Raw genomic sequence first — 21917 nt, forward strand, 5'->3', positions numbered from 1 at the left:
CTCTTCTACGTAAGGTTCAATCTTTGTTTATCAAATGGGATTTGTTGCCATTCTCCATTTTGGGGCGGGTGGCACTTATAAAAATGTCTATTCTCCCGCTCTTCAATTTTTTATTTTCTGCCATTCCTTGCTTTTTGCCCAGTGGCTTTTTTTCAAAAGTAGAATCGTTATTTTCAGGGTTTATATGGGCAAAAAAAAGTCCCAGGATAGCAATGGGGACTCTTTATTTGGAAACTGAATTGGGAGGTTTATCCGTACCTAATGTCAGAGATTATTATAGCGCATATTTTGCCCAATATTTAGAGCGGTTTAAATCTGGAATGCAGAGTCCAAATGTCTTTATTAATTTCTTTTTTGACCGAATTTGTCATGAAGCTCAGACCCCATTTCCGTTGCATATTCCTAAATCACCGAAACTTAGTCGATACAAGATGATGCTCTGGTTTTTTAAGCGTCGTGACGTCTTCCTTAAAAGATATTCTCTCCCCCAGTTTAATATCAGAACTCCCTTAAGGAATGCTCTCATTTTTATGGGAATGAAAATTGGAGTGGATACTGTATTGCAATGGGAACGAGTTGGGTTTTATACTCTTTCAGAATTTTTAAGGGAGGGGGCATGGTTGTTACCAGGAGAGATGCAGCTATTAATCTCGCGGAATTTTATGCTACTAGGTTCCTATGTTTCGATCTTTAAAATGCTGGAACAAGTGGAGCCAAGACTTATTGGTTCCTCTAGTCAGTTATGGGACGATTTGTTTTTGACTCCTCGGATAAGGAAGCCAGGGGTATGGAAACGTTGCTTAGCCCAACATATTGAGGTAGATCTGAGTCAGAAAGCCATTAAAAAATGGCAAGAACAGGAGAATCACGTACTCACTATTAATACTTGGAAAACCATAAATAAGCTGAATTTTAGTGTTCTTCGAGGATCTAACTGGAGAAGAATGCTATTTTTCAGTAAATGGCTCCTGTATCGCACTCCTGCCGCCATCACTAAAATGTACGTCAATACTAGTGCCACCTGTTTCAGATGTCAGCAATATACTCCTGCTAACTGGTCTCACATTATAGCTCACTGTTTTAAAATTGTGGGATCCAGATTACTTATAACGTTAAATTAGTACTGTATGGATATGACTCTGATCTCGGTTTGATAGAACAGATGGTTAAACTATTATTTATTGCAATGGCAGTGGCAAGGTCTCTGGTGCTCCAGAACTGGAAGTCAATTCAAGTTCCTGTGTTTAATGTCTGGCTTAAAAAAATGAGGAATGTTAGAAAGAGTGAACTGCGATATGCACAGCGAATTGGTGGGACGAGGAAGTTTGACAAAATTTGAAGTTCTTACTTTGAGTAATGTTGGACTTTTGTATTCTGTAAATAATTTTCATTACTCTGTATCTTTATTTTTGGTTGCCAATTCATGTATTGAAATTATGATACAAGAACTTCAATAAAAAATTATAAAAAAAAAAAAAAAGAAAAGGAACAGGGTCAAGACTTATTTGCAAATGGCTGGGTCCAAACTAGGGTGGCGTAGTGGGAAAAAGAACAATGGATTTAACCCAGATCTATTGACTGGGGGAGAATGTTTGCATTGTCAGCATTCCGTCCATCAATTGTTTCTTTTGCGTATGTCGCCCTAAGTGAGAAGGGTATGCCCAGACGTGGGTCCCGTGCTCACTACACCACTGGATTCAAGCCAGCCTGACTGATGAAGGGTGATGCCAGGATGCCAGGATGCTTGTTTCTGGTCCAGGGAGGACCTTACATGGCAGTTTGGGCTGGACTATTCCCACAAGGAACAGGGTTAAGACTGATTTGCATATGGCTGGGTCCAGACTGGGGTATTGTGATGAGCAAAATAATGATGGATTTAACCCAGATCCTTGTGACTGAGGGTGAATGTGTGCATTGTCCAGCATTCCGTCCATCAATAGTATCTTTTGCTTATATTTTTTGTGTGCATAATTAAGAACATGCAGAATGTGGTTTTAAACTTGAATTTGCATTTATATGCTGGCATTATGTTATTGCCTTTGAAGCGATATAGATATAACTTGTTAAAGTGCATTTTCTTTGCTCTGGCTAACTATGCCTCAAATAGGGCTTGATGCCATCTTGTTCAAAATTAATATCACATTCACTGCTCATTATTCACTGCTGCACACAGTCCAGGAAAGTCATGTTTGTTTATTTTGAAAAGGAAGTTCTCTAACATGGAGTCAGATGTCCTTTCAGACGGCAACCGGGCGTGCAGGGGTTACTGGGCCCAACCGTGATGTTTTAGGCTTTTTACTCCTGATGTCCTGGAGCCCGACCTACTATGGATCCTGAGCAACTGGTAAAATACCCTTTCTGCACTGGACTCAGTAGTAGGTATGGTTGAGCAGTCCAAGGTCAGTGAATATACGTCTGTGAACACGAATCCTAACTCAGAGTGCACAGCAGTGTCAAAAAATCAATGTCCAGGCAAACACTTCTTTTTATAATAAAAGGAAGCGCTTTATTTCTACTATTCCATATATTGTTGTCTTTGCCCTTTACCTTGCGATTGTCAGTATACGTGTTCATTGGGCAAACTCGCCACCTTCCCCTGTCGCCCCCCTTGTAATCCCCCTGTCGTTAATGGCCCTAGGACAGTAGGAGTAGATGGCATACTGATCAATAGTCGCTCTTTGGTCAAGAATAAAATAATGTTCAGAGAGATGGTTTTGGATAGAAAGCCGGCATTAGTATTTATTACTGAAACCTGGGCTAAAGATTCATCTGGCCCCGACCTGATTGAAGCGGTCCCGGAAGGATATTGCCTGGCTAGATTAGATAGACAGGGACGAACGGGAGGGGGGATAGCCATTCTTTATCAGGATCACCTGCAATGTCACACTGTGCCTGTACCGGATCTTCTGGATGGTGTTCAGGCTTTTTTCTTTGGGATAAAGGAAGGGCGCTACCCCCTTTTCAACGGAATATTACTGTACCGACCTCCTGGCCCCAGGGCCAACTTTTTGTGTAATCTCCTGCACTATTTGGAGCCTTACTTTGGTCGAGAAAATTTTTCCATTCTTGGGGACTTTAACTACCACTTAGAAAGGTATGATTTAACAGATACTTCCTGTCTCATTGATGCCCTGGCGTCGTGTGGACTCACGCATCGAGTCCGCGGGGCTACCCATCATGCAGGCCATATTCTAGATGGTATTTTCTCCAATGACCCTCGTCTGATCGTTAAGGATCCGGTACATCTGTCCTGGTCTGATCATCTTGCGGTCCCGTTCCTGCTGGAATGCCCTCAGAATGAGGGTAGTAAAGCAGGGAAACACACCATGGGGACTAGCAGAAACCTCAGAAACATCAGGCCTGACTCCTTTATTCCCTGGGCTGGTAGTCTCTCCACCGCGGACCTGGATAGTGTTCAGACTGCGGTTGGGCATTTTGGACGAGTTATTACGGAGGCCTTGAACGAACTGGCCCCACTACAGACTCGTCGTCGAGCCAGGAAGAGACCCTCTGCCCCATGGTACTCAGACTCCCTTAGACTTCTTAGACAAGAAGTTAGGAGGATGGAGAGGCTTTGGCATGCTAGCTGGGATCTTAAGAATAAGGAAGCTCATAGGTTCCTGGTCAGGAAATATAAGGCTGAGATAGTGGAGGCCATACAAAACTATTTCGTGGCCATAACAACTTCCCTTTCCTCGCCAAAGGAGCTTTTCAGAATTGTTGACTCTCTGGTCAACCTTCAAACATCTGATCCAGTTATTCCCTCGCAAGATCTGTGCGATAAAATTGCTTCCTTTTTTCATACAAAAATACAAGATATCCATCTAGCTCTTGAGTTACAAAAAGCTTCGATCAGTGGGCCCTCTGGATTGGCTGAGGGGGACAACACTACATCTGGCGTCTCCCCTCTGAGTACTTTCGACTCCTTTCCCTCGCTGGCCCTACAAGATCTGGAGATTCTGCTCGACAAAACCAACTCTGGCTCCCCATTAGACATCTGCCCTCTGAAGATCATTAAGCAGTGTAGGGAATCTCTCTTACCACCTTTACTAGAAATTATGAATCGGTGTATGCGAGAGGGCATCTTCCCCTTGGAGTGGAAGAGTGCAGTAGTCAAACCTCTGCTAAAGAAAGCTTCCCTTGATCCGGAGGTCCTAAAAAACTTCCGTCCGATCTCCCTGCTCCCAGCCCCTGCGAAGATGCTTGAGGCACATCTTAACAAGCATCTCGCTGCCTTTGTGGAAGGCTCGGGCTGCTTAGACTTCTCCCAGCACGGATTCAGGAGGGAACACAGCACTGAGTCGGCCCTCACCATTGTGCTTGATAAAATCTGCACTAGAGTGGATGGGGGCCAGACCACCCTCCTGGTCCTGTTGGATCTAACTGCGGCCTTTGACACCCTCTCCCCCTCAATACTTATACATCGTTTGAGGGAGGTGGGGGTCAAGGACGCAGCCTTGGATCTGATGACCTCCTTCCTAAATGGAAGGGAACAAAGAGTCAAGCTGGGAGAGTTCTTATCTCTATCCCGATCGGTGCTGTGTGGGGTCCCGCAGGGGTCGGCTCTTAGTCCGACCCTATTTAACATCTATGTGACCCCACTGGCCAGGTTAATTAGATCTTTCGGGATGGAGGTAATCTCTTATGCAGATGATACCCAGATCCTCGTCTCTCTCTCCCATTCAGACGTACCAACTGCCTCCAATTTTAGATCTTGTATGGAGGCAGTTGGTCAGTGGATGGTTCAAAATTCGCTTAAGCTGAATGGGGAGAAGACTGAGGTGATGGTGTTTGGAGGGAATCAGGATACTTGGTCAGCCAGCTGGTGGCCTGATTCGTTGGGACTATGCCCTTCCCCCACGATATCTGCCAGAAATCTGGGGGTGATGATAGATCCTGCCCTTAGCATGGGCGGACAGGTCAGTAGAACCATTTCTACCTGTTGGGGCTTAATTTATACCCTATGAAGAATTAGGAAGTATCTCTCCCTTCAGTCCAGAAAGCAAGTAGTGGTCGCCCTTATCGGTTCACGACTGGACTACTGTAATGCGCTGTATGCAGGGCTGAACAGAGGCCTGCTGCAGCGCTTGCAGGTAGTCCAGAATGCTGCCGCCAGATTTGTTCTGGATGTTCCTAGACGCTCCTCGGCCACTTTGGCAAGGAGAACATTGCATTGGCTACCGGTTGAATACCGGATACGGTTTAAAGTCTTGTGTATGACTTACAGAGCCATTGCAAGGAATAATGATATGGGAGTTGGTTCTATCATCTCTCACTACACTCCTGGAAGGGACTTGCGTTCCTCCAGGAAATTGCTTCTCACAGTCCCCCGTATAAGAAAAGCCAAATGGGGTGGTAGGGCTTTCTCTACTCTGGCTCCTAAATGGTGGAATGATTTATCTTTGGATCTCAGGTCATTGCCCTCCTTACAGAGATTCCGAGGTGCCCTTAAAACCTGCCTCTTCCTGCAAGCCTATGCGTAAGGTGATATATTGATATTTTTACCTCTTTGATAGGCGCCTTGATACCTGCGGGTTATTGTTTTGCGCAATATAAATTTTCTTCAAATCAAATCAAATCAAATCATATAAATTCAATGCCACATAAAATTACAATGATATTCAGATTTATTACAATATATCTTAAAAATATTTCACATTAATTACACATACACAGCACAATTTTAAAATACCACAAAGACATTTCTTTTCTTCAATACATGGCAAGAATGGGGTTGGACAATGTGCAGCTCTATTAGATGCAGCCCAAATATCAGAAATACATTGAACTTATGAAAGTCTTTAATATGTGTGCAATTGATTAGAAAATCAGTCATTGAAATATGAACAAACAGGTTGTTTTATGTCCAGTCTGAGCAAATAGCCAACACGTGTTTTGTCTACTAGACTTCCCCAGGGCTTTTCAAATATAAAGTAAAGAAACCATCCAACGGCTGGAACTGGAGCGACTGGAATATGGTGCAAGAACTCATTGACACTGTGCAGTTGTTCCTTGTTCACTATAATAACATGCCACAAGAAACCACCATTCACAATTTCAAATTCCACATGGCCAACCAAAGATGCTATTTCAATCGCAAGAACCAAAGTGGCGAATGTTGCTGCTGATGTCTGAATGCGCATCCAAACACTCCGTGTTGCGAGTATCGGTTTCCCTCGGTCATGTCCCCTCACCCTTTAGGGAGACTAGCAGGCCTGGGCCCCAGTCCTGGTCACAGACAAAGTCTTGCAGAGCTTCCCCTCCTCACGCAGCCCGTCTGGCAGATGAACGTTTTGGGGTCTCAAATCCCCATTATAATCTATTTCCAGACACCATATGCGATTTAGGGTCTGGGTCTTTGAAGTTTTGTGCTGGAGTTCTGCTTCTTTTGGAGTATACACTTTTATCTCTCTTCTTCCTCTTAAAAGGCTGCTTATAACAGCAGAGGCCCTGAAGGGATAGTCGCACAACACAGGCCATGGGAGTGACTAGAGTTCACACCTGGATGTCAGCCACAGGGATAGGTGCATCAAAAGGTTAATCCTGGGCTCCCAGCCCTTCTCTTTATGGTTCCTTTAAGCCCCATTTCCTTCTTGACATATGTGCAGGGACTGTATCTCTCCCTTCCCCAGTGTGTCCCACCCACCTCACAGGAACGCAGCAATAAACAAATCTGTCCAGGGGATTTCTTCACCTGGCAGGCTTGGGCTTCCCAGTATGAAACCCAGGATCCTTCATGTAATGTTAAGTTACAGGCACGCTTGCACGCAGTGTATAGGCCTAGCTTATACACTATTAAGTACTGTTACTTCCATGCATTGTGCCATCACAGACACACACACACATTCATCTCACACCTTCATTCTGTGTGCACAGCTCAGTACTATAGCATTTCTGTGTTGTGCCTTGATGTGTTACTTGCAAACACACACTGACAGCACCCACATTCCCCATGCATGCACTGCACAATATTTCACCCGTCATGTATTTTATTTCTCGCAAGCTCACATACACCCAGCACATACTTTCACTGCACACGCACTGCACAGCACATCTATCATGTAATGTATTCCTCTCCGGCATACATTCACCCAGTACACACACTCACCATGCATGCACTGAGCACCAGTGTTCTATCCCTGTCCCTTACCAGGTACAAATAAATCCAGTCAGCGTCACCACTCCTGCATTGTGCAGCATTCTGCATCTACCAGACGTAGGCCAGTGATCAGAGGTGAGTGAGCCTGTAGGCCTCACTCCAGTGACACAGGGTAATAAGAACCTGTTCACTCCTACTGATCACTAGACGGTATGCTGCCACCACCGCCCACGTGCCGCTTAACTCCTGATAAAGGCCGTAGCCTTCCACCACTATGAATGTACTGCTTTAGGCTCGCCTCCCAGTCCAACAAGACCACAGTCCGTGACACAGGTCTATGTGGTGCACACACAAGATCCATGTTTGCTTTTGGCAACAAATATCAGCATTAGGCATCCAGACAGCAGTACAGTTGGGCACTCGGGTCAGGGATACAGGTCCATTACCATGCAGAGGACTTTTCCGTCCCAACACATGGGGTCAGTATTGTATCTTTCTCACGGTCCTTTGGCTTGCATGCTGTATTGTCTACATTCATAATGGTTCACTCTTGTTTTTGTAACTAGTTTGTTCCAACATCTTTGGATGACAGTAGGTCAGAGGGGGCTGAACTAATATTGAATAGTGGGTTAGTGCACACAGCCTTACCACCGTACGACGCTTAATATTTTTGTGTTTTTATTTGCTGAAATAATATTATTTTGCTCACACCATGATGAATCTGCACTGTCAATGCAGTCCTATGGGAAGATTTCCTATGCAAACCCTCACATTTGTGGGTGAGTCTGAATATTTCGGGTTCTGCTAGGGAGGCTGCCCCTTTCCTTATTGATTTTGATGCCCATTTGGGACTTGGGTTTTTCTGTTAATTTTGTCACTTTTCTGTCCTGATGGCATTTGTGGCAATTATCTCATGCCCCTACATTCTCGTTATCCTGTATTGCACCCTCTGAATGTTTTTAATACATTCTCTGAATTCTTCATTCTGCCCTTGAACTTACTTATTGAGTCTGTGTTTTCCTAATTGACTGTATTTTTGAGATGCTGATTTGTACCTTATCTTGGGAAACATTGCCTCATGAAATGGAGGTTTAACAACATCCCGATCCACCAACCCACACAATCGTCATCACAATAACATGGTTCACCCCCACATTCTCAGTGTCCTTCTCTCAGGCTAAAGCGTCCACTGTGTGGACCATGCACATAAGAAGAAAGGAGGCCTTTCTGTCATCCAGAACTCCTCCTGGTCCTGCACCGTAGGTAAACAAGTAATACCCCACTCCATGGAGGTGGTTGTGTGCCTGCTGGCATGCTATTTCCATCTCCCGGACATGTCACGTCCTTCTCTTTGTAACAACAAACATAAGGTGATGGATGGAATACTTGAATTAATCTCAGCCACTGGAAATCGCTTGACCGCATCCCAGTCCATCGTTTTTCTCCCACAATGCCACGTTAGTGTGGACCCAGTCATATGCAAATCAGCCTTGACCCTGCTCCAATGAAAACAGTACAGCCCGAAGAGCCAAGCCAGGTCCTCCCTGAGCTGGAATAAAAGTAACCTAGGACTGGTTGCGCCCTTCTAAAGGGATCATCAGCCAGGTATAGATTGATTCCAGTTGAGCAGTGAGTGCAGAACCCATGTCTGGGCCTACCCTTCACACTTAGGGCATCAGCTGCAAAAACAGCAAGGTGATGGATGGTATGCTTGAATTAATCCAGCCACTGCCAATCGCTGGAGGTGTGGTAGATATGTATGTAGATGTAGAGGTATGGGCTGGCTTCGTTCCACAGACCTTGAGTATCCGGACTGGCTTAAAGGCATGAACTATCGAAATGAAGTTGAAAAATCTTCTTTCATTTTATGCTGGTTGCTTATGTTGCAAGGCACATCAGCTCAGGTCTTATCAGGGTGAAATGGGTCCTAGGTTACTTGTATTCCTGTTCGCAGATCTCATTAGTGATCCCTTGTGACCCCGCTCAAGGCGTATGATGTATTGGTTACCCCACTAGTTATGATATGTACGAGTGATGAATTAAGAGCTGTGTTATTATTTTTCGGTTATTGTATTATTGTGTGAAAAATGTAATGGAATATTCTTTATGGCACTGTTTTTTTTTTTTTAAATCAAAGTTTGTAAAAAAGAAGATATAAATTCATTAACTGTGCACTCCATTGAGAGAATGCTTTAGCCCCTCTTTAAGAAAAAAGACTGAAAGGATAGTTTCGAAACAGTTCTTCGCTGTTGACTTTGATTGAAGAAAGAAAAACACTTGGAGCTACTGAAAGGATATGGAAACAACACCCATCAGATTTTACACTGTGAAAAATATGTAAGAATAAACAACGAATAAGCACTGTAGGCCTTTAAGGGTCGCACTAGTGTATAGTTTCCTCTTTTATACTTCAGTGCAAGCTCTTGCGCTTAACTCTGCGTGACTGCACTGCTTAGAAGCACTAACTAACGAAATCACTAACCAATCATGCAAAATGAGAGCAGACCATCTCAGATTGCAGATATCCTTTGAGTAGAGAAAATTCAATTACAAATGAAATGTCATTGGGCTCCTATTCATGGAATGTTCTCCAAATATCTACGATAGCATCCACCATTGTACGAAGGAGTCGAGTATTCTTTTCCAAGTCCAATCTTATTGATTTCCATTAAGGATACATGTCAGCCCGGCCAACTTAGGCGTAGAAGAACTTCCCATGTTTTGAATCAGAGTCCTAAATAGTGAAGGTCCCACTGAGTGTGAGATACATACATACATCATCCAATAGTGATTGATTACCGACCAGTCCTGCTGAAGGAAGCACGGAGATACTCATGAAGTCCTTTGGACTAAACGCCTTGGCTGGGCTGACATGTATCTTTAATGGAAATGAAAAACATTGAGACGCATTTTCTCTGCTCAAAGGATATCACCATCCTTTTGCATTGTTGTTTTGGGACTGCGAAAAATGTCAACATATAAAAAATCATATATGCTCTTTCATCGAGTCTCAAATTGATTAAAATCTACCACTACTCGTCCTTTTAACCAAATCAGAGGGGAGATCAAAGATTGTGCTCAATCTTTCCACCAGAAAAGTGTCCCTTCCAATCCCTTCTCACAAACATCATCTTTTGCTGCTTCACAGAATCTTCCCATCTTTGAACGGGGTAACAGCAACATCATCTCAAATTCAAACCATCAGCTGATCCCTTTCGAGGGATACTTGTAAAGACATAAGTAAACATCTGGACTCTCTCTGAACTGTTCCAGACTGAAGCTCAATTGAAAAATCATTCTGTAGACACAGAGTACCTAAATACTTTTGTCCAGTGTTGTGACTTCAATTGATACTGAGGCCCGGGAAGGTTGCATGGCCACCCTTCAAAGTTATTTCTTGTTTGAAATGAACCTGCTGGATGAGTTACCCTCTGACTTCTGACCCGATTACAGGAATGAAACTCCTGCTACAGCAAGTTGACAATGCTTTCCGTATACTTCGATGGTCGCTCGTGTATATTGGTCCTCTTAGATCTTGCTGCGGCTTTGGTATGGTCCATCATAAGGCTCTACTTGGGCACTTAAGACTTTAAAGGTCTAGACAGTACTGTCTTCAGCTTTTCTGCTCTTCTTGGATGAATCGCTCACAGCGCATGAGTTGGAGCCTCTTTATGGCCTATGTTTCTCTCACGAAGTGTTCCTCAAGGTTTCATTTTTGACATTTCCTTGCATATCATACCATTAATTACATGTAAAGATCTTCTCGCTCATTTCAGAACATTCAGCTGTGGACGGCTCTTGATCATCTCTAACTAAACCTGCAAACAAATGTATACTTGCGCGTGTGTTACTCGTCTCACCTCGTTCAGCGAGGCTTCCTGTCCAAACACAGCTTGGCTACCGCTCCAGCTAGGATTGTAAACTCCACATCATTTAATGTATAAATACCTTGGCTCGTTCCTGACCAGTGTTTACAGTCCCTTTGTCTGGATGAGCGGTGATGGGGCATCTACCAGGCACTGCTGGATAGCCTTTCACACTCCCTGCATCACTCACAGGTCAAGAGATGGTTTTCCTGACGACAGAGCCCCCGCCTGCTCTACCACTGGGAAACCCTGGTGGAGATGTCGTCAGAAGGATTATCTGGAGCTTTCACACTCTACTCTTCCTAATACGCAAACAAAGGTGACTGCACATTTGTGTGATTCCTGTGTAGGGAAGGCTCTTGGCTGTGTGCCTGTGGGTGAGATGCTGGCACTTGGTGGCCCTATGTAAGTTGGTAGATCCGGAGTCAATGATGTTCGTGACGGAGTGACCGGTGTGACGACAGAAAAAATGTTTGGATGAAATGAGGACTACAGAGCCCCTCTTTATTCAGTTGTAAACTATTAAAACCGGTCAGCTATAATAACCTGCTACTTACAGACTACAATACCCATACTGCATATGAAGTGCCTTCTGATGATTATTTTGCACCATTATGATTACTGCTATAAAACGGGGTGCTGCTAACATGGGGATGACGTCAGCTGAGGGTCTCTTGCTGCTGCTGGGACCGGCTGAGTATGAGTGATGTGTTTATTGTGGACGAGTGATTTCTGTGCTCTCATCTCTCTATTTTGCAGCTGCGGTGACCCTGGATCTGGACACTGCGAATCCCTGGCTCGTCCTGTCCGAGGACGGAAGGAGCGTGAGGATGGGAGACGGTCAACGGTATCTGCCCGACACACCCCAGAGATTCACTAACTACCTCATTGTCCTGGGGAGAGAGAGGCTGAGCCCCGGGAGGCATTACTGGGAGGTGGAGGTGGGGGACAAGACGGGCTGGGACCTGGGGGTGTGTGACGAGGCTTTGAGCAGGAAGGGGTAGTTCACAATATCACCTGTAAATGGATTCTGGACAGTGTGGCTCAGAGATGGTGAATACAAAGCTTTCCCCTCCCCTCCCACCCTCCTGACCCCCCGTGTGCCCCCCAGGGCTGTGGGTCTCTTCCTGGACTATGAGGCGGGCAGGCTCTCTGTGTACAATGTGACTGACCGGTCTCTGCTCTTCACCTTCTCCGGGGCTCCCTTCCCCCCCCCACCCTGCGGCCCCTCTTCAGTCCAGGTCTAAAGGATGGAGGGGGGAATACGCCGGGGGCGCTGCGGGTCCGGCCGCTGACACAAGAGTGATAGCCGCTCTCAGCAGCACCGGGTAAACATGTATAGTGGCGCTCACTACATCTCACAGCGCGCAGTCAGCGCACTTGTAGCCAGTGCCCCCACCACACATTGTTGTCTGCCTTGTTTTAAGCTGGTGGGCGGTCTCATTAGAACAGCAGTGTAGGTTCTACATCCGCCTCTGCATTCCAAGCATCCCCTAAAGGTGGAACCGGCAAAGGGTGTGTTTCAGATCAGTGCGATGCAGGACCGTTGCTGCCCCTTTGTACTAGAGTGCTGCTGAGCACTGCCCGCAAATGCAGGAATATGGCTTCCTGCTGCCCCTCCCCCCAGCCTGCCCCTGGACTATAGCTGTCCCCCCGATCAGGGACACTGCTGGGAGCGCGGATGCTGCCCACACTTTTCAGGGTCTTCAGTGAAGCCCTCCCTCCAAATTCCACTCCAGTATCAGGAAATGCCGAGAAATAAACGTTTAACCCTATCATGTCGGTCTTTCTGAATTGGAAATTGTCTTGATACTGACCAGACCACCTCAGTAGAATGGAACCAGTTGTACCTTTGTTTCCTTCATCATTTTTAATAAAAAAACAACAGTTCTTCCATCAAAACCCTGTCAGCTGCTTTTTAAATCATTCATTCAGCAGTTCCATGTGGAAATATTTTAAAAATGAACATCTTTCATCTGTTCAATCGTGACTTTACCATCTTCTGCTCAAGTGAGGCTCGTACTGAGGAGTATATTTCTGGGGGGCTGGGGCATGCTCCCCTAGAAATGACATAAAAGGATTACATTTTCTCTTTCACTGTCTCTTTCTCCCTTCCTGTGCATCTCGCCATCATTCATCTTCCTTTACTTTCTTACTCTGTGTTTCCTTCTTTCTCCCCCCTGTGGTTGCCTTTACTCCACCTTTCTCCTCCCGTTTCACCTGGTGGTGGTCCTTTCTACCTCCCCACTCCTCCCCCACCGCCCCTGGCCCTGGGTATTCTCTCCCCCTGCCCCTCTTCTGTCCCTCACCCCCTCCCTAGCTGTACTAGTCTTGACTCTTCTAAAGCACTCGCATTCATTTATTTGCAGCTAGGTTGCCATTATAAAGTGTTGTTTAAGTATCAAGGTCACGAATATGTGGACTTCAAAATAGCCAACATACAGCCCGGGGAGGCATCCGCAGGCACTGGCAGGGTTGCTGCTCCTAACGCCACGTCTGCTGCTTTGATGACCTGTTGGTAGTTCATAAAGTGGAGTTGACCTAAGTGAGGATGGATATTTAATCTTTAATATTATGGGAGGACACGCTATATAAGACGGGTGCGTTGGTGGGTACACACTGCTGATTACCCTGTTACTGCTCTACTCAACTCAAATAGGTTCCGGTGGCGCAACGCAGAATGATGGGGCCCCCTGCAGAATGTGGTAAGGGGCCCATGCCTCACAGATATACATTGACATTGGGCTGAATAGCGGCTCCCTGTAGGGTTGGAGGCCCCTTGAAGACATTGCGGTACCCTGGCTTTGCGGCCACCACAGGGGCCTGTGTTACAGCTGTAATAGGTTATACAACTGCTTAATGAAGCTCTGGTCCATGACCTATGATGTGTAACAAATGATGTCCTTTCCACCTGTGGTCAGCAGACTGCCTATGGCACTGAACTCTCGTCTTCCTTGCAATATCTCTTGTTCTGCTTTTGTATTCTCTGCTCCATGACCGCTGTTGATGAATTCTTGTGTGACTTGCCGTGTCATTTTCCTGCGGTTTCCTTGGTTTGTTGTAGAGTCCTGGGGCCGCAGGCCCAGAGATGAGTTTTTCACTCCAGACCCGTGCTTGTATAAAAAGCTCAGGGAGGGGTGTTGCTCTTGGGCTCAGTGCCTGGTGTTCTGGCTGATACTTCTTTTCTCTGACCTGCAGCTCTACTCTACTGATGGGGAAGGGCCAGAGGCTTCCTGCTGCAGCAAACTCCACTGCTCTTGAGGAGGAGGTCATGGAGGCGGAACCCTGGAAGTGAGCCTGGAGAGTTGGCTGCTACAGCCAATCAGCGTGTATATTTAGCTGAGGTTCAGGAAGTGCTCTGAGTCTACCCATGTCTGTTGCCCCTGAGCAGAGAACATGCAGTGTGCAGAGGTGGGCGCGGAAGATGGAGGGAATGTGAACATAGATATATGAATAGAATCCTGCACATTCCCCGGCGTCTTGTTTATCTGAGGTAAGTTACTGGTGTTACAGATGCGAGTAGGCAGCAGACCCTGAGTATTCTGTAGACTGATGGACACAACAGGACTAAATATGGAAGAGTAGCTTATGGGAGGACCCAGCTCAGATGCTGCCATATTTGTTTTCTAAAACAGGACCTTACTGAACAGTTCCTATCACTGGGTGGTGCGGTGTTTGTATGTCATCAAGGACAGCTGCCCTGTGGGGCATATTTAACAAAGTGCTAGGGTTAGTAAGAGATGTATGCAGGAGTCTGAAAGAGAGAGCAGTAGAGGAGAAGAAGGAAGATTGTACACAAAAGACTCCGCAATGATCAAGGCCACCGTGACAAATCTTTCCATAGCTGCTTCTTTTACATGTGGATACGTACCACTGCCCATCATCTGTTAGGTATATGCAGATTGCAACCAAAAATGTTTCTAGCACAATCATATGAAATGGTTATAAAAATGCTCCACCTGTGGTGAACATTGCGCCTGGGACTGGCAAGAGTTAGTCACTTTTTAGCTGTTGATTGCCATATTCAAGCATTGAAAGACGGGGCAATTTTCACCTGATAATTTAAACATCCCTACTTGATGTACTTAGAGCTTTTGTCATTCAGCAAACAAGAACCATAAAAAAGTAAATGAAATTCAAATAAAGAAAAAAAAAATTATTGGGGTCATAAGAATGTTTTATTTACCACAATGGACACTGTTATCAATCTAAAAGTTATCTCCCGAGCGCAAGTATGTAAGTTGGGCTGCGACAACAATGGCAACCTCTCCGTCCTAGGAAATACCCCTCTGGGGCAGTTGCCCCCAGCAACAATAATGCCAGCCGCTGCGCCCAGCCTCAGTGGTAGGTACTGTTACCATTAGTTGCCCAAAGATATGTCCACTGTAAATTATCCCTTTGTATTTGCATTGATCGCTTCGCCTTGCATATTGTCAGGGCCACTGGAATTAAGCATCATGAGACTACCAAATTATGCAGCAGAGCTTAATAAATTAGGCACCAAGAAAAGGCAAATTATTCAGCATAATGTTGCACATTTTGTATTCTTATTAACTCATTATTCTGATATCTGGGCAAACTTTACACCTCATTTAGTACCACTTTAACACCCAAATACAGAAATAAGTGATAGAAAATTGACCAGTCAACATTTGAGAAGGGCCTTCAACTGTGTGGCATTGTGTGTTGCTGAATTTTTAGTAACTTTTGATCCATTTGAGCAAGAAACACGTTTTACTGCAAAATTTGCAGTTTATACAACAGATGATGGATTGTGTGGCAAATTCAGCAAATCCCCAATTGTGCAGAATGTGTGTAACTGCAAAAATCACATAATTCTAGCGGCCGTGCATATTGCTTATGGGGCCAAGGGAAGTATCTGACAATGGAGGACTGTGGGAACTTCTGCAACAGTACCAGGGCAGGCAAGTGTCACTGAGCTCAGTTTGTGTGAATAAAAGCAGTTTTCCACTGATGTACCAAGACATCTATCATTCAGACAGAGGATGACATTCTTGACTTGTGCCATCCTGCAGATGATCTAAAAACAAATGTATTAACAGTGGTCCTACTTCCTTCTCAGTCAACCTCTGAGCTTTAAATTGCCTTCTAATGAGGCTTTGATTGACCCTGTTCTGGCAGCATGGGAGAAACCTTCTTCTGCCCTACTAGTAAACCGTATAGCGGCCAGACGTTACCGCCTTGTCATGAGAGGCCCTACATTTTTGTCAGCCCACCCTTCACCAGAGAGTCTGGTGATCAAGTTTCCTGCTCTTACAGCCAGCTTCAAGGGACATTCCCCTCTACCTCAGCAGACAGGGTGTCCAAGCATTAGAGGCATGGGGAAAGAAAGTATTCACATCCAACAGTATGGCGTTAAAATCCTTAAATGCAAATTGCTTGTTAGTTCGATATATACATTCCTTATTAGGTGTGTCACAACAGTGAGACCATTTCCAAGAAGTCCTCATGGATGGCCAGAACGCGGCTCGTCACATTATTAAATCCTGGCTAGATACTGCAGGTTCGGTAGCCCGTTCCAATAGATGACATGCCTGGCTCAGAACCTCTCGATTTTCTTCTGACGTACAAGCTAATTTATTGGACCTAACATTTGATGGTACCAAATTATTTGGGGAAAAGGCAAATGCAGCACTAGAGTATTTTAAAGCTAGCAAAACCACGGTGCGTTCTCATGGGCTTCAGAAAAACCAGCATCTGAAAGAAACACGTTAGTTAGATTCCTCACCTTAGAATATCCCCAGGCGTCAGGCTGGATCCGGAAAGATTTTTGTAGCAATACCCCTTGCGCGTCGCTAGGCGTCGTCTGCGGCTCCGTGTCCGTCGTTGGCGTCGTGCGCCAGAATGACGTCGTCGGACTACTTAGACGCCACCCTCGCGCGCTGACGTCAGTTCTTCTTTTTTCCGCGCCAGTAAGCGCCGATCCGGGAAGAGCTTACCCCTAGTAATTTTTTGACTAACTTTTTTGACTCTTTTTGGTCATCGACTCGACTCTGGTGCCGGTAGGATGCCTGGTTTCAAGGACTGTGACACCTGTCATCAACTGATGTCGGTTACGGATCACCATCGCCGGTGCCTGTACTGCCTGGGGGCCGACCATGATGCGGAGTCGTGCCTCGATTGTCAGGCTTTGACGTCGAAAGCTAGGCGGGAGCGGTCCCGTAAACTTCTCGAGCTTCGGCACTCGGCTCCGCGTCGCTCTCGGTCCCGGTCCAGGAGGAGGTCCAAGGACCGTTCGCGGAGCCGCAGCCACCGTCATCGCTCGTCGGGGTCTTCCGGTAAGTCGAAGCACTCCAAACACTCCAAGAAGTCCAAGAGACGACATCGCTCTTCGGACTCCCCTCGCCGGTCGCGCGACTCGGCTGAGGGTCAAGGTGGTTCCACCCCCGCGGCTCCATCGGAGCCGCAGGAGCCGTGTCCGTCCCCATACCCGCCGGTCCTTGGGACTGACGCGACTCCGGCGGAAGTCAGCGCCTTCCTCTCGGCCATGAGGAGCCTGGCTCCGGCCCGACGCCACAGGTCCCCGAGGGATCCAGGCCTGCCCCGGTTTAGCCCCGATCCGGGCCCAACGCCGGCGCGGCGCCGCTCGACGCCGCAACCGGCGCCGATGGATGAACAACTCATCTACTGCCCGGCTCCGATCATTCCTCCTGTTTATCAGGAATCGGATGACTAGGGCGACTGGGAGGGGTCTGAGGACCCTCTGGCCAGACAGGCCCAACTTTCCAAGGACTGGGCAGACGAACTGGGGGATGCCAGTGGTCTGGATACCTCCCCAGACGCTGGTTTCATCTCTCCTCCGACTGTGGCCTTGGAGGAAGGTGCAGCTTTTACTGTGGTGCTGCGCAAGGCAGCCAAAGCCCTTGGGCTGGAGCTGCCTGCTGTGGCCGTGAGGACTAACATCCTCACTGAGGTCCTTCAACCGACAGCAAGCTCCACAGAGACTCTGCTGCAGTTTAATGAGGCCCTCACTGACGTTCTGCAGGGCACTTGGTCCAAGCCCTCTATGGTACCTCCTGTGGATCGGAACGTGGCCCGGCACCACCGCCCTGCTCCGGGCGACCCCAGTTTCCTCTCCCAACACCCCACCCCGAGAGTCTGGTTATCCAGGCCTCAACCTCCCAATCCTCCTTCCCGTCCGCTCCACCGGATCGGGAATCCAAGAGGTTGGAGCAGTTTGGCAAGAAACTGTTCTCATCCCTCAGTTTGGGGTTGCGGTCTTTGAACACCGCGTGCCTCTTGGACCGTTTCTCCCACTCCCTGTGGGATGCGGTGGAGGACGTGCTGCCCCTGTGTCCGGAGGAGGCCCGGACATGACTCACCCAGTCGATTGCTGACGGGCGAGATGCAGCACGACATGCCATCAGGTGTGGACTCGACACTACGGACTCGCTGGTTAGGGCGATTTCCACCACGGTGGCGCTCGGGCGTCACACCTGGCTGAGGTCCACGTCTTTTTCGGGGTATGTCCAGAGTACCCTCATGGATATGCCCTTTGATGGCACTCGCCTTTTTGGTGAGAAGGCGGACAGTGCGTTGGCTCATTTTAAGGACTCTCGGGCCACAGCCAAGTCCTTGGGTCTCTCGGCCCCACGGCCACAAACTTCTGCCTTTCGTCCCTTTCGTGGCCAAGGAAGGGGCGCCTCCTCACATCTTCCCAGCCACCGGCCCCAGACCCAACCTGCACGCGGACGTGGATTCCGCCGAGGCGGAACTGGAGGACAACGTGCCGGTCAGTCCACATCTACCCCGGCAGCGTCTGCCTCAAAGCCCTCCTAGTCCGAGCTTTCAGGCCCATTCAACGTCAGTGGGCGGCAGAGTTCGCCATCACCTGCTCCACTGGCGCTCCATCACTTCGGACAGGTGGGTGCTGCAAATCGTCCGAAGGGGCTACTCCCTCCCCTTCGAGACGACCCCTCCAGCCATGCCACCGCAGTACCACCGTATGTCGGGGGATCATTTGCATCTTCTGCGGGAGGAAGTTTCGGCCCTCTTGGCCAAAGAGGCCGTTGAGCGTGTTCCTGCTCCAGAAGTAGGTCGTGGTTGCTATTCCCACTACTCTCTGGTTCCCAAGATGGGCAAAGGGGGCCTACGCCCTATCTTGGACCTCAGGAGCGTCAACCCATTCCTCCGGAAGGAGCGGTTCAAGATGCTGACTTTGGCTCAGGTCCTGGCTGCCCTAGACCCTGGATACTGGATGGTAGCGTTGGACTTGCAGGACGCTTATTTTCACATCCCCGTCCTGCCGGCCCACCGGCGTTACCTGCGGTTCACGGTGGGTCAGGAGCACTTTCAGTTCACCGTGCTCCCCTTCGGCCTCACCAGTGCCCCTCGGGTGTTCACGAAAGTGATGGCGGTGGTCGCAGCTCACCTGCGCAGATAGGGGAAGACTGGAACCCCCAATCTCGACGACTGGCTGTTGAAGGCGGGCTCGCCCCAGCAGGTTGTCTCCCACCTCCAGACTACGGCCGACCCCATGCATTCGCTGGGGTTCTCCATCAATGTGCCGAAGTCGCACCTGGGTCCCTCACAGCAGCTCCTCTTTATCGGGGCGGTTCTAGATTTGGTGCAGTTCCGGGCTTATCCGCCGGAACAGCGGGTCCGGGATATTCAGGCCCTGATTCCCATCTTTCGGTCTGTATCCTGGGTTTCGGTCAGGTTGGTGCTGCGGCTTCTGGGGCTGATGGCCTCCTGCATCCTCTTGGTGCAGGTGGCGAATGCAGGCTCTGCAGTGGGACCTGAAGTTTCAGTGAGCCCAGCATCGGGGCAACCTGTCCGACCATGTCTTGAACTCGGAGGGCACTGCGAAACAGTTGCAGTGGTGGCTCACGAACCGCGATTGGGTCAGCGGCAGATCCCTCTCCCTACCCCAACCGGAGCACCTGGTAGTGACGGATGCGTCCCTCCTAGGATGGGGAGGCCATATGGGAGAGGCAGAGATCAGAGGACTCTGGTCTCCGGCGGAGACTCAACTCCATTTCAACTTTTTGGAGCTGAGAGCGATCCGGCTTGCACTGAAAGCCTTCCTTCCCTCTGTCCGGGGAAGTGTCGTGCAGGTGTTCATGGACAACACCACCGCCATGTGGTATTGCAACAAACAGGGCGGGGTGGGGTCGTGGACCATTTGTCAAGAGGCTCTGTGCCTCTGGACATGGCTGGAACATCAGGGCATCACCCAGGTGGTTCAACATCTGGCGGGCTCTCTGAACGCCAGAGCAGATGAACTCAGCCGCCGGTGCATGATGGATCACGAATGGCGTCTGAACTCGGACGTGGCGCAAGGTCTCTTTCTGCAGTGGGTAGAGCCTTGGTTAGATCTATTTGCCACCGAAGAGAACGCGCAATGTCAGCAGTTGTGCGCGTTGGACTTTCCAAGGCGGCACTCGCTCGGAGATGCTTTTCGTCGCGAGTGGAGTTGCGGTCTGTTGTACGCCTTTCCGCCTATACCACTTCTGCCCAGAGTGCTGAAGAAGATCAGGCGCGACCGGGCCCAAGTCATCTTAGTGGCTCCGGATTGGGCACGAAGGTACTGGTATCCCGAGCTACTGAGTATGTCAATCGATCCCCCGATACGACTTCCTCTTCAGGAGGACCTTCTGTCGCAGCAGCAGGGGACGGTCCTCCACCCGAACCTGTCCAGTCTCCACCTCCATGCGTGAAGATTGAGCGGCGGCAGTTGATGCCATTTGACTTGCCTCCTGAAGTCTGTGATGTCATTCTGGCAGCCAGGCGTCCCTCCACAAAGACGGTATACGCCTGCCGGTGGAACAAGTTTGTGGCATGGTGCACAGCAAAGGCTGTGGATCCCCTTTCCGCCCCTCTTTCTGAGGTTCTCTTTCTTCTTTCTCTGGCCCAGCAGGGCTCTGCTCTGGGCACCTTGAAAAGTTACCTTTCTGCAATCTCTGCTTTCTTACGGCTTCCTGATCAGCCTTCTCGTTTCAAGTCCCCTGTTGTTTCACGTTTTCTTAAGGGCATTACTCATATGTTTCCTCCTGTACCTTCGTAATGCCTCAGTGGGACTTGAACCTTGTTCTAACTTTTCTGATGTGCGCTCCCTTTGAGCCTCTTCACAACTGTTCCATTCGTCTTCTCACCCTAAAAACTGCTTTCCTGGTAGCTATCACCTCCGCTAGGCGGGTGGGTGAGCTCCAGGCTCTATCGTCTAAGCCTCCTTTTCTTTCATTTCATCCGGATAAGGTTGTCCTCCGGACACGTCCTTCCTTCCTTCCTTCCTAAAGTGGTGACCCCCTTTCACATCGGGCAGTCTATCACGCTGCCCACCTTCTTTCTGCATCCTTCTAAAGATGAAGAGAGGCTCCACCGTCTGGACCCAAAACGGGCACGGTCCTTTTATTTGGACCGCACCAAACAGTTCCGGGTGGACGACCAACTTTTTGTTGGATACGTAGGAACTAAGCAGGGGAAAGCAGTACACAAGCGGACCATCTCGCGGTGGGTCGTGTTGTGTATTAAAATCTGTTACTACTTGGCAAAGAAGGTCCCTCCTGTTGGGCTGAGAGCCCATTCCACCCGGGCCACAGCAGCTACTACTGCCCTGGGTCGGGGAGTTCCCTTGCAGGACATCTGTCAGGCGGCAACGTGGGCTTCGCTGCACACTTTTGCTAAGCACTATTGCCTGGACAGTCAAGTCCGGAGAGATGGCCACTTTGGCCGTTCTGTTCTCCAGGACTTTCTGGTGTGATCTTGGTTCGCAGACCCACCACCGGGGTTGGTATTGCTGGGGTATCTATTCTAAGGTGAGGAATCTAACTAACGTGTTTCTTTCAGATGAACAAGTTACTTACCTTCGGTAACGATGTATCTGTAAGAAACATTAGTTAGTTAGATTCCTCACCGACCCACCCAGCCTCCCCGTTCTGCGAGCCGACATTTAGGGTTAAGGCTATCCTTTTCAGGGCCCTAGATTTTTT

This window comes from Triturus cristatus, chromosome 1_1 (assembly GCF_964204655.1).
Source record: "Triturus cristatus chromosome 1_1, aTriCri1.1, whole genome shotgun sequence".
Classification (NCBI taxonomy): Eukaryota; Metazoa; Chordata; class Amphibia; order Caudata; family Salamandridae; genus Triturus; species Triturus cristatus.